General features: G+C 38.3%; 1 pseudogene; it reads left to right on the plus strand.

Annotated features, from left to right (window-relative positions):
* The first annotated feature begins 1,969 nt into the window (after positions 1 to 1,969).
* On the plus strand, positions 1,970 to 9,066 carry LOC149146660 (heavy metal-associated isoprenylated plant protein 45 pseudogene; annotated as a pseudogene).
* Positions 9,067 to 11,079: the final 2,013 nt, after the last annotated feature.

The following is an 11,079-nucleotide window of genomic DNA, read 5'->3' on the forward strand; positions in this document are numbered from 1 at the left end:
ATTCTTATGCTCAAAAAGTTTGGAGAGAAGCCTCCCGAGCTCACTATAATTTTGACATTGTAAAAGGCTAGGAAGGTCAGTATTGTAACAAAGATTGTGAAACTGAGATCTAATGTGGTTATACGCGGGGCACTCTAAGAGGAAGTGGTTTTCATTCTCGATGTTCCTATTCTCACATATATGGCAGATCCTTTCCGTCCATGGCGTTTTAGGAACTGCCCAACGACCTGTTTCACTATGGAGCTCATGAGAATTCGTTCTAATCTTTGCTATATTAATTTTCTTCTTTGAGCTAGTTAAAATAGAGAGATACTTTTGATCTTCTAGGGTGGGGTTGATGACCTTCTTATAATAACTTAATTTTCTTTTAGCCGCTAAGTCTTTCTCACACCACATTTTTTCTTTGAACTTAGAAGTAACAATATCTTTAATGTTATTTATGTTTTGCAATGCATCATTTTCGTTGATCTCCCAATAGTTTAACCAGACCCTTGTGTCTTTATGCCACCCTCGATTGAGCCTTAGGTGGTTTTGGCTAGAATTTAAAGCTAGCTTAGGAAGTCTATGATCGTCTATGTTACTGATTTTGTGCTTGTACAACAGAAACCTAAGCATAGCTAGGCTCTCAATAGGGGAAAGACCTGCTTCTATAAGGAGAATAAGATAGGGTGTATTACTTTTAATTTTCAGGTTATAAGTTATAAAACGCTTCTGGATTTGCTCAATCTTTCTCCATGATTCTCTAGAGATGCTGCAACCCCAAACCTCACAGCCATATAAGATAACACGAGTGACTAAAGTTTCAAAGAGGAACTTCTTTTTGCATATATTTTGTTTAGTTTAAATATAATTAAATTAGCAATTGCACCAAATATTGCAAAGGATAAGTTATAAGGCATAAATTCCAAAAAAATCATGACATATAAAAAATCATTAAAAATAAAAATTAATAAAATAAAAAATATATATATATTTTTTATATAGATAAATTGTTAAAAAAATATAATAAATATTAATGAATTTTGACTAAATACACTAATAAATTTTATAGTTTTTTAATCAATAAAATTTGAATACAAAAATTTATAGTATTTTATCATATTTATTTTTAAATTCAAATTTGAATTAACAATTATCCAAATCCATATCCATGACATCATTGAAGATAAAAATTAATAAACTAAGAAAATATATATATATATATTTTATATAGATGAATTATTAAAAAAATATAATAAATGTTAATGAATTTGACTAAATACATTAATAAATTTTAGTAAATTTTATATTTTTTAATTAATAAAATTTGAATACAAAAATTTATGGTATTTTATCAAATTTATTTTTAAATTCAAATTTGAACTAACAACTATCCAAATCCATATCCATGAGATATGCAATTGAAAATCAAAAGTTTTATGTTAATAAATTTGATTTATCAGAACGATGTTAATGTCTATATTTAATATAATCTCTCAAGAGTCCTGGTTTTGAAAATCCTAAATATCAAATGTTCAAGCATTCTTAAAGAAAGTCCATTCTCTATTCTTACGAGAAACTCATCAAAACTCGGATATCAAATGTATTCATCAAATCCTATCAAATGTAAACATCATTCCTTCATGCTAATTTGGAGTTTATCTTCCTATCACATTATTATATCATTAGCCAAAAGCCCAAATCTTATCTCATTATCACATCATCAGCCAACGTCCAAGCTCTTTTTGATTAAATGATTAAATCATAATCTTGATGAACAAGATGGTGTTGTGTGTAGAAAGTCCTTATTTCTATTCTTCCTTAAAACTCATTAGATATTAGATGTCACCATCAATTCCTATATTTTTTAATTATAGGATTTGTATTTTGCAATGCAGAGTTATCTTTACGTACAATTAGTCTGAGTTTTTTCCTCTTTTGCTCCTCTTGATGTGTGTCATTTTGTTAACAAGAAGGTTATTTGGAACCAATGCAGATTGTGGAGATGAAAGTACACATGCCTTGCCGTGGCTGCAAAAACAAAATTCGCAAAGCTCTTTCTATGCTAGAAGGTATACTGCAATATCAGGTCTCTCTAATAGATTGATTTGTTTTATTTTATTTTTATTTTCAAACATAGTCTACCATATACTGGTGACAATGGTGTATAAACAATCTATTGACATAATCTGCACTGACTTGTTCTGGCAGGTGTAGACACCATAGAATTTGACATAGCGATGGAGAAAGTTACAGTGAGTGGCTACGCAGAGGCGAAGAAGATTCTGAAGTGTGTGAGGAGAACTTGCAAGAAGGCAGAGTGGCTGCGAAAACAAGATTCACAAGGCTCTTTCTAAGCTAGAAGTTATACTCCAATATCGAGTCTCTCTAATAGATTGATTTGTTTTATTTTATTTTTATTTTCAAACATAGTCTACCATATACTGGTGACAGTGGTGTATAAACAATTTATTGACATAATCTGCACTGACCTGTTCTTGCAAGTGTATACACAATAAAAATTGACATGGCAATGCAGAAAGTTACATGTTGGAAATACTGAGAGGGGGGGTGAATCAGTATTTCTTTTTCTCACTATTGTTTTACCAGTTAAAACATATATATTCAGAACCCAAGATGAACAACAAGAATAAATGCTTTTATTAATGTAAACTGTGTAGTAAAATAAATACAATATATAGATGGTTGCAATCAGTTTCCAAGCTCCAACTTGGACTTTGGTGAGTCCCCAACCTCCAGAGCACCAACTCTATTTTGTCAAGACACCAATCTTGGACTTAGGAGCACAAACTCTCAAGGACTTCAATCCTTCCTACTTCTGAGGCTTCAACCCCAAGGACTCCAATCCTACTTACTTCTGAGGCACCAGCCCAAGGACTTCAATCCTTCTCACTTTTGAGCCACCAACCCCAAGGACTCCAATCCTTCTGCTCTCAGAACTCTTCTCTGTTGAGTTCTATCTATTTACAGCTTCACTGTAGTCTCCAAGCTACAGTATCAATGACAACCAGTCTTCTTATGAATGAGTCTTTACAACTCTGCACACTGCCCACACATAGTCTCCAATAGCCATTTTTCTCTCTGATAATGTCTTCACACAGCTTTAGTCAGTCTTCTGTTAGCTGCACTAAACTCTGTATAAAGAACAATTTTCTGTTCAAGCTTATGTTCTCATTGTCACAATGAATGCTTCAGCATGACTATTTCTCTGCTGGTTGTTTCTCCCCTTTGACTGCCTACTGTTCTGTTGGTCCTTCATCCCTCTTTCTATTTTGTTGCACCCTCTTTCTGTTCTATTGGACCCTCATACGGCCTCTATTTCCTCCAGCGTATTTCAGCAACTTTCAGCAGTTGTAACGGCCTTCACAGCGTATTTCAGCAACTTTCAGCAGCTGCAGCAACAGCAGCAATCGCAACAACAACTACAGCAACAGAAGCAATAACAACAGCAGCTACAGCAACAACAGCTACAGCAACAACAGCTACAGCAACAGCAGCAACAACAGCAGCAGCAGCAACAACAGCAACAACAACAGCAGCAATAGCAGCTCACCCAACAATTCCCTGTTTTTACTGTTTTATACATTCTCATGCCTTTGTCCGTTCATTTCCACTTACTCAATGGCTCTTTGGCTTCCTCCTCGCTCGCTTGAGCTTCGGCTTCCTCAACACTCGCTTGACCTTCCGGCTTCCCTCCTCCATTCGCTTTATCTTCCTCATGATTACCTTCGATTGATGGTGTCACAAAAATATAATGTCGTCGCGGAGGTGTTTTATCAACGCGGAAATATAATGTCGTCGCGGAGGTGTTTCAGCAACGCCGAAACTGGTGTTTCAGCAACGCCGAAACTGGTGTTACAGCAACGCTGAAACTGGTGTTTCAGCAACGCCGAAACTGGTGTTACAGCAACGCTGAAACTGGTGTTGCAGCAACGCTGAAACTGGTGTATCAGCAAATTTTTGACAAGTGTCGGTGTTTCAGCAACGGAGAAATTGGTGTTTCAGCAACTTTTCTCCAGGGTATTCCGCCTGCTATATATATATATAATTATCTTTTGATACCATATACACTATAATCCTCCCGATGGCTTTGTTTGTTCTTATTTGCTCTGATGGCTCTCTACGTCCTCTGTTTGCTTTTAAACGCATCCATTGCTCCTCCGATAGCTCCTGATGACTCTGATATGCTTCCTTGCTATATGGTTCCTCTTGCAGCTCCACTGATGGCTCTGTGTGCACCTTCTCTTTGTCATATACCGATGGCTCTATATATATTGCTCCTCTTGGCTCCATCTGCTCCTCTCGGTCCATTTGCTCCTCTTGGCTCCGATATGCTCTGTCTCCTCCTCTTGAATATTGCCATATTGACATCAATGACAATCTGTGTCCAACAATCTCCCCCTTTGTTATTGATGGCAATATTCTCCTGCCTTCTCCCCCTTTGACATCAATGGCAAAGGAATGCTACGAACTCCCCCTGTTAAGCTGCTCCCCCTGTCCTGCTGCATCTTTATGAATGAACTTGAGTGATGATAAAGAAATAACCCCCATCTTCTGTCGCAGATGTTCGAATGCTTCCCGAGGAAGAGGTTTTGTGAAAATATCAGTTATTTGCTCCTTAGTACTGATATATTCCATAGCGATGTTTTGTTCAGCTACTTGCTCACGGAGGAAATGATACTTGATTGGTATGTGTTTGGTTCTTGAGTGCATCACTGGATTTTTGCTGAGACTGATAGCACTAGTGTTGTCACAATAAATGGTAATTGGTTGATCTGTACATATGTCGACATCTTTTAGTGCTTCCTTCATCCAAAGTATCTAAGAGCAACAGTCTGCTGCAGCGATATACTCGGCTTCGGTTGTGGATAATGATATGGATCACTGTTTTTTGCTGAGCCAGGATACCAAACAGTCTCCTAGGAAGAATGCATTTCCTTTTCCATTGATCAAAGTAACTGTTCCTCTTCCTGCAATTTTGTCAGTTCCGCTTCCAAAGGACACATTCCCTTCCTTTTTGCTCAGTGAGATAAATTTCCTTTTGTCTCCTGTCATGTGTCTGGAGCACCCACTATCCACAAACCACTGGTTTCCATTATTTTGCGCAAATAGAGCCAGGCCGCATTTGTCCATTGCAGAGATCTTGCTGCTCGTCTTTCTTCCTTTGAGTGGGCAGTTTTGTTCATAGTGTCCATTATTGTAGCAAAAAGAGCAAGTCATATCAAATTTAGTCAAGGGATCGAATGAGTTGAAGGTTTTGATTTGTCCCTGTCTTTTGGGAGCATATGAGTTGATTACTCGGTCATTTTGCGTTGTCTTTTCACTTCTGCGAGCCATACAGTGTCTAGCTTGGTGACCGAAGTTTTTACAGTGAAAACAGTGTCCAAGAAATATGGTTTTGAAGCAACCACGGTTTAATTCGCCTTCCTTTCTGAGAATTACTCCTCCCTCGTCCTTTGGATTTTTGATGGGCCCTTGGTGGAGTACAGGTTTGTATTTGCTGTAGTGTCCATGATTCGACTCCACATTCTTCTTTGGAATAACTCTTTCTTGATTCTTGGAATCTGGGATGCACTTTTGATAAGAAACTTTTTCATCTTTTGGGTTGCAGGAAAGTGCATCGGCATAGCTTTTCGCACTATTCTTAGTGCTTGAGGATTCTCCCTTGAAACCTATTCCAGACTTATCATGTTGAGGTTTTTGATTTTTCAGAATAGTATCAAGTATTTGAGAGCTTTTACATCCCTTTTTAATTTGCTCCAACTCCTTTCTCAGAGATACTACTTCGGCCTCACGTTCTTCACAAGTCTCTTCTTTTTCCTTAAGCTTTGTTTTCAAGAGATCTTCTCTCCTTCTTATTTCCTCGTTTTCCACTTTGAGAGAGATAATTTTGTTCTGTAGTTTCTCATTCTCTTCAATGGCACTTATTAACAGTTCATCCACATTTCCTTCTTGCCCCGAGTCATCATCATCTGTGAGTGCCATGAATAGTGCTTCTTGGCTTTCATCATGATCGCTTTCCTCATCTGATTTCTTTTTGATGACCATAAACTCATCCTCATCAGACTCATCTTGCTTAGAGAGAAGGTTTTTCTTATTGAACCCTTTCTTTTTATATGTCATTCTTTTAGAATTTCTTTCATCATCACTGTCATGTTTATGAGGACATTTTGCTGCATAATGACCTATTTTACCACATTTAAAACAGATAAGAGGATACTTGCCTTTAAGCTTAGATCCTCTCTTCAGCTTTCGTACATATTGAGCCAATTCGGATTCCACATCTGACTCATCACTACAGTCATTCCTTTCTTTCCCTTTCTTTGACTTTAAGGCCTTGAATGCTGCATCTTTTGAGCTAGGTCCACCTTTCCTCATTTCATAGGCAGTGAGAATTCCATGGAGTTCATCCATTTTGAGGGTGTCAAGATCCTTTGATTCTTCTATAGCACTTATTTTGGAGTCAAATCTGTCTGGAAGGGACCTTAATACCTTTTGTACAATAGTACTTTCTTCAACCTTTTCGTCCAATCCTTTCAGGGAATTTACCACTTCAGCTACTCGGAGGAGGTATGCTGCAATATCTTCTTCCTCTTCCATCTTCAAACTTTCAAATTGTCTTCTGTGAGTTTGAAGCTTTGCCTTTTTTACTTTTGAGTCTCCATCGTACAAACTAACTAGCTTCTCCCACATTTCTCTGGCAGAGTTACAGTGCATGATTTTTGTAAACTCAGAATCAGTGATTCCACTAGTGATAGAGTTCATGGTTTTTGCATTTGCAATGTAGGCTTTCCTCTCGTCTTGATCTGTTGGAAGAGTGGAAGTCGCTCGGTATTCAGTTTGACAAAAATGCCATACTTCAGGTCCAAGGGACATTAAATAGTAAGTCATTCTTTTCTTCCAAAACCCAAAGTTAGTGCCATCAAACAGAGGAGGTTTTCCTGATGCTTCATGATTTCTCATCATGGTTGCTGATCCTTCTTCAAGCTGTTAGGCTAGAATGAAGAAGCAGGCTCTGATACCAATTGTTGGAAACACTGAGAGGGGGGGTGAATCAGTATTTCTTTTTCTCACTATTGTTTTACCAGTTAAAACATATATATTCAGAACCCAAGATGAACAACAAGAATAAATGCTTTTATTAATGTAAATTGTGTAGTAAAATAAATACAATATATAGATGGTTGCAATCAGTTGCAAGCTCCAACTTGGACTTTGGTGAGTCTCCAACCTCCAGAGCACCAACTCTATTTTGTCAAGACACCAATCTTGGACTTAGGAGCACAAACTCTCAAGGACTTCAATCCTTCCTACTTCTGAGGCTTCAACCCCAAGGACTCCAATCCTACTTACTTCTGAGGCACCAGCCCCAAGGACTTCAATCCTTCTCACTTTTGAGGCACCAACCCCAAGGACTCCAATCCTTCTGCTCTCAGAACTCTTCTCTGCTGAAATCTATCTATTTACAGCTTCACTGTAGTCTCCAAGCTACAGTATCAATGACAACCAGTCTTCTTATGAATGAGTCTTTACAACTTTGCACACTGCCCACACATAGTCTCCAATAGCCATTTTTCTCTCTGATAATGTCTTCACACAGCTTTAGTCAGTCTTCTGTTAGCTGCACTAAACTCTGTATAAAGAACAATTTTCTGTTCAAGCTTATGTTCTCATTGTCACAATGAATGCTTCAGCATGACTATTTCTCTGCTGGCTGTTTCTCCCCTTTGACTGCCTACTGTTCTGTTGGTCCTTCATCCCTCTTTCTGTTTTGCTGCACCCTCTTTCTGTTCTGTTGGACCCTCATACGGCCTCTATTTCCTCCAGCGTATTTCAGCAACTTTCAGCAGTTGTAACGGCCTTCACAGCGTATTTCAGCAACTTTCAGCAGCTGCAGCAACAGCAGCAATCGCAACAACAACTACAGCAACAGAAGCAATAACAACAGCAGCTACAGCAACAACAGCTACAGCAACAGCAGCAACAGCTACAGCAACAACAGCTACAGCAACAGCAGCAACAACAGCAACAGCAACAGCAGCAATAGCAGCGCACCCAACAATTCCCTGTTTTTACTGTTTTATACATTCTCATGCCTTTGTCCGTTCATTTCCACTTACTCAATGGCTCTTTGGCTTCCTCCTCGCTCGCTTGAGCTTCAGCTTCCTCAACACTCGCTTGACCTTCCGGCTTCCCTCCTCCATTCGCTTTATCTTCCTCATGATTACCTTCGATTGATGGTGTCACAAAAATATAATGTCGTCACGGAGGTGTTTTATCAACGCGGAAATATAATGTCGTCGCGGAGGTGTTTAAGCAACGCCGAAACTGGTGTTTCAGCAACGCCGAAACTGGTGTTACAGCAACGGTGAAACTGGTGTTTCAGCAACACCGAAACTGGTGTTTCAGCAACGCCGAAACTGGTGTTGCAGCAACGCCGAAACTGGTGTATCAGCAAATTTTTGACAAGTGTCGGTGTTTCAGCAACAAAGAAATTGGTGTTTCAGCAACTTTTCTCCAAGGTATTCCACCTGCTATATATATAATTATCTTTTGATACCATATACACTATAATCCTCCCGATGGCTTTGTTTGCTCTGATGGCTCTCTGCGTCCTCTGTTTGCTTTTAAACGCATCCATTGCTCCTCCGATAGCTCCTGATGACTCTGATATGCTTCCTTGCTATATGGTTCCTCCTGCAGCTCCACCGATGGCTCTGTGTGCACCTTCTCTTTGGCATATACCGATGGCTCTATATATATTGCTCCTCTTGGCTCCTCTTGCTCCATCTGCTCCTCTCGGTCCATTTGCTCCTCTTGGCTCCGATATGCTCTGTCTCCTCCTCTTGAATATTGCCATATTGACATCAATGACAATCTGTGTCCAACATTACAGTGAGTGGCTACGCGGAGGCGAAGAAGATTTTGAAGTGTGTGAGGAAAAATGGCAAGAAGGCAGAGATTTGGCCTCATCCTTATAATAGCAAATACCATCCTTTCACTGCCCATTACTATCATCAACACACAAACTATATGCTTGCAGGTTCCTCAACTTACAATTACTAAAAGCATGGCTACAATGGGAGTAGTAAAGGTAACCACAAACCACTTTTGGAGATCAGGACCTAGCCTTCCTGATGCTCAGAGAGGGCTCTCTCTTTATAATTTAACTTTGTTTTAGTTAAGATGATTTTAGGCTAGTTATTGTTTGCACTTGGGTTGTGTTTTGAATTTAGGTGGTGGGATCACTTACTTATATGAAAAGAGGTTTGCTTTTACCATTGGGCTATGGAGTCAAAAGTCAAACAAACAAGACTGGGTCAAGCTTCTAAAAGACAGTGTCTGCGGGGCAAGATAGGTGAGTTTTTGCAGATCCCAAAGGTTGGATGGTGAAGTGGCTTCTAATCGGATCCAATGAGCAATTAAGGGTTCCCTAGGCCAGATTATGGAAGGAATGAAAAAGGTCAACCGAGATGGAAGAGCAATTAAGGATTATCAAAATCGGGTATCAGAGGAAAACATATAAATGACTAATTGTAGAAAACAGAGTGTACTTAAACAAATTCTAAGTTATATTTCAAGTTAATATATTCAAATTTAGAACACATTTAAGATTATGAAACACATAAGAAGTTAACAAAATTAAACAAATAAGATACTTCACTGCAAATAGGTCATCTCATGAATCCTGTAGCGAAATGCTTTTATTACTTGCTCCAGTCTGTTGACTTGAAAATGTTATAATCACCCTTAGGTTTTAGGATCAAAAGAACTCTACAAATGTAAAATAATCCACCCTAATACTTCAAATTATGAAGTATTTATACAAAAAGGAGTTACAAAATATCTCAAACTGCATTGAGAACTAATCTAGGAAAAATAAATATCTTCATGCAAGAAGATAGAGACAGTTATTGAACTGCTACTTGTTGTCCATGTTATTTAGGTTCTGCTGGCTTTGCTCTTTGATCTTTTGCCCTTTAAGCTGGTTGGATGTTTGGTCTTCACGTTGGATGTTCTGTTTTACTTTAACCTTTCATCTGATACTCTTTCATCTAATACACTTTAACCTTGTTGACTTGTCAATATCCTTTTACTGTGTTGTTTTACTTTTTACTGTACATTTATATTTTTACTGTGTATTTACTACAGTAAATCATTTAGTTTTTCCCATCTTTCCTCATCTGGTAATTAGATATTGAGCATCTTTCTATATATTTCATCTGCCTCTGTATATTTGGCAAAAGTAGGCTTATTAATAAACAGGTGTTTTACCTCATGCTGGAGGTAAAACAAGTTTTCAAAAGTTTGATACAACACTTTGCCTATTGGTAAGCCCTTCATGGATGAAGTGATTACCTGTTCTCTGGCCACTTCCCTGATCTTCTTATTGTAATCCTCATGTGTCATTAACTTATCATTTATTACTAAGGGATTAGGTAATCCCTTTTCCTTCAAAAGTTCGAACTTAGCCATGAACCTGTCAACAGCTAGTTGCATGTTTTGACACTTATCTTCTAAATTCAACATCAAATTCCTCTTAGTGAGGAATTTTCTAACTTCCAAAAATGTACCTATCCTGTCAAGTATCTTAAGTTCTTGCAACTCATACTTATTCTTGGAGTTGAGGAAGTGGATGATTCTTTCTGCTTCCTCTGGCATATCTCCGAGTTCTGCTTTAACCCTTTCAATGGCTTCTGTAGCATGCGTTATTAAATCTATTTGTTCAAAAATGACATGAATGGATGGCCAAATATCATTAACAGAGTCAATGATATTGGCCCATAGTTTCTCTTTAGCCTTACCTATAGGTTCATTGAGTGTCAGTTCTTTCTCCAAGCTTTTTATTCTTTCATTCATCCTTGTATCCTTTTGTTGTTCTTCTTTATGCATGATCTGGACAAGTCTGCAATCTGTCTCCAGGCTGGTATCTTTCTTCTTCAGTCTGTTCATCTCAGTGGTCTGGATGGACATTTCTTCCATTGCTTTGACCAGCCTATTTGCTTCATCACTTGTGGAGGTTGTTGTTGTTGATCATGTCACTGATGTAGTCGGTGCAGCTGTCGGTAGTGCAGTGGC

This window comes from Pinus tabuliformis, chromosome X, assembly GCF_031772625.1.
Source record: "Pinus tabuliformis cultivar Carrire ecotype Pingquan chromosome X, CPIR1, whole genome shotgun sequence".
Classification (NCBI taxonomy): domain Eukaryota; kingdom Viridiplantae; phylum Streptophyta; class Pinopsida; order Pinales; family Pinaceae; genus Pinus; species Pinus tabuliformis.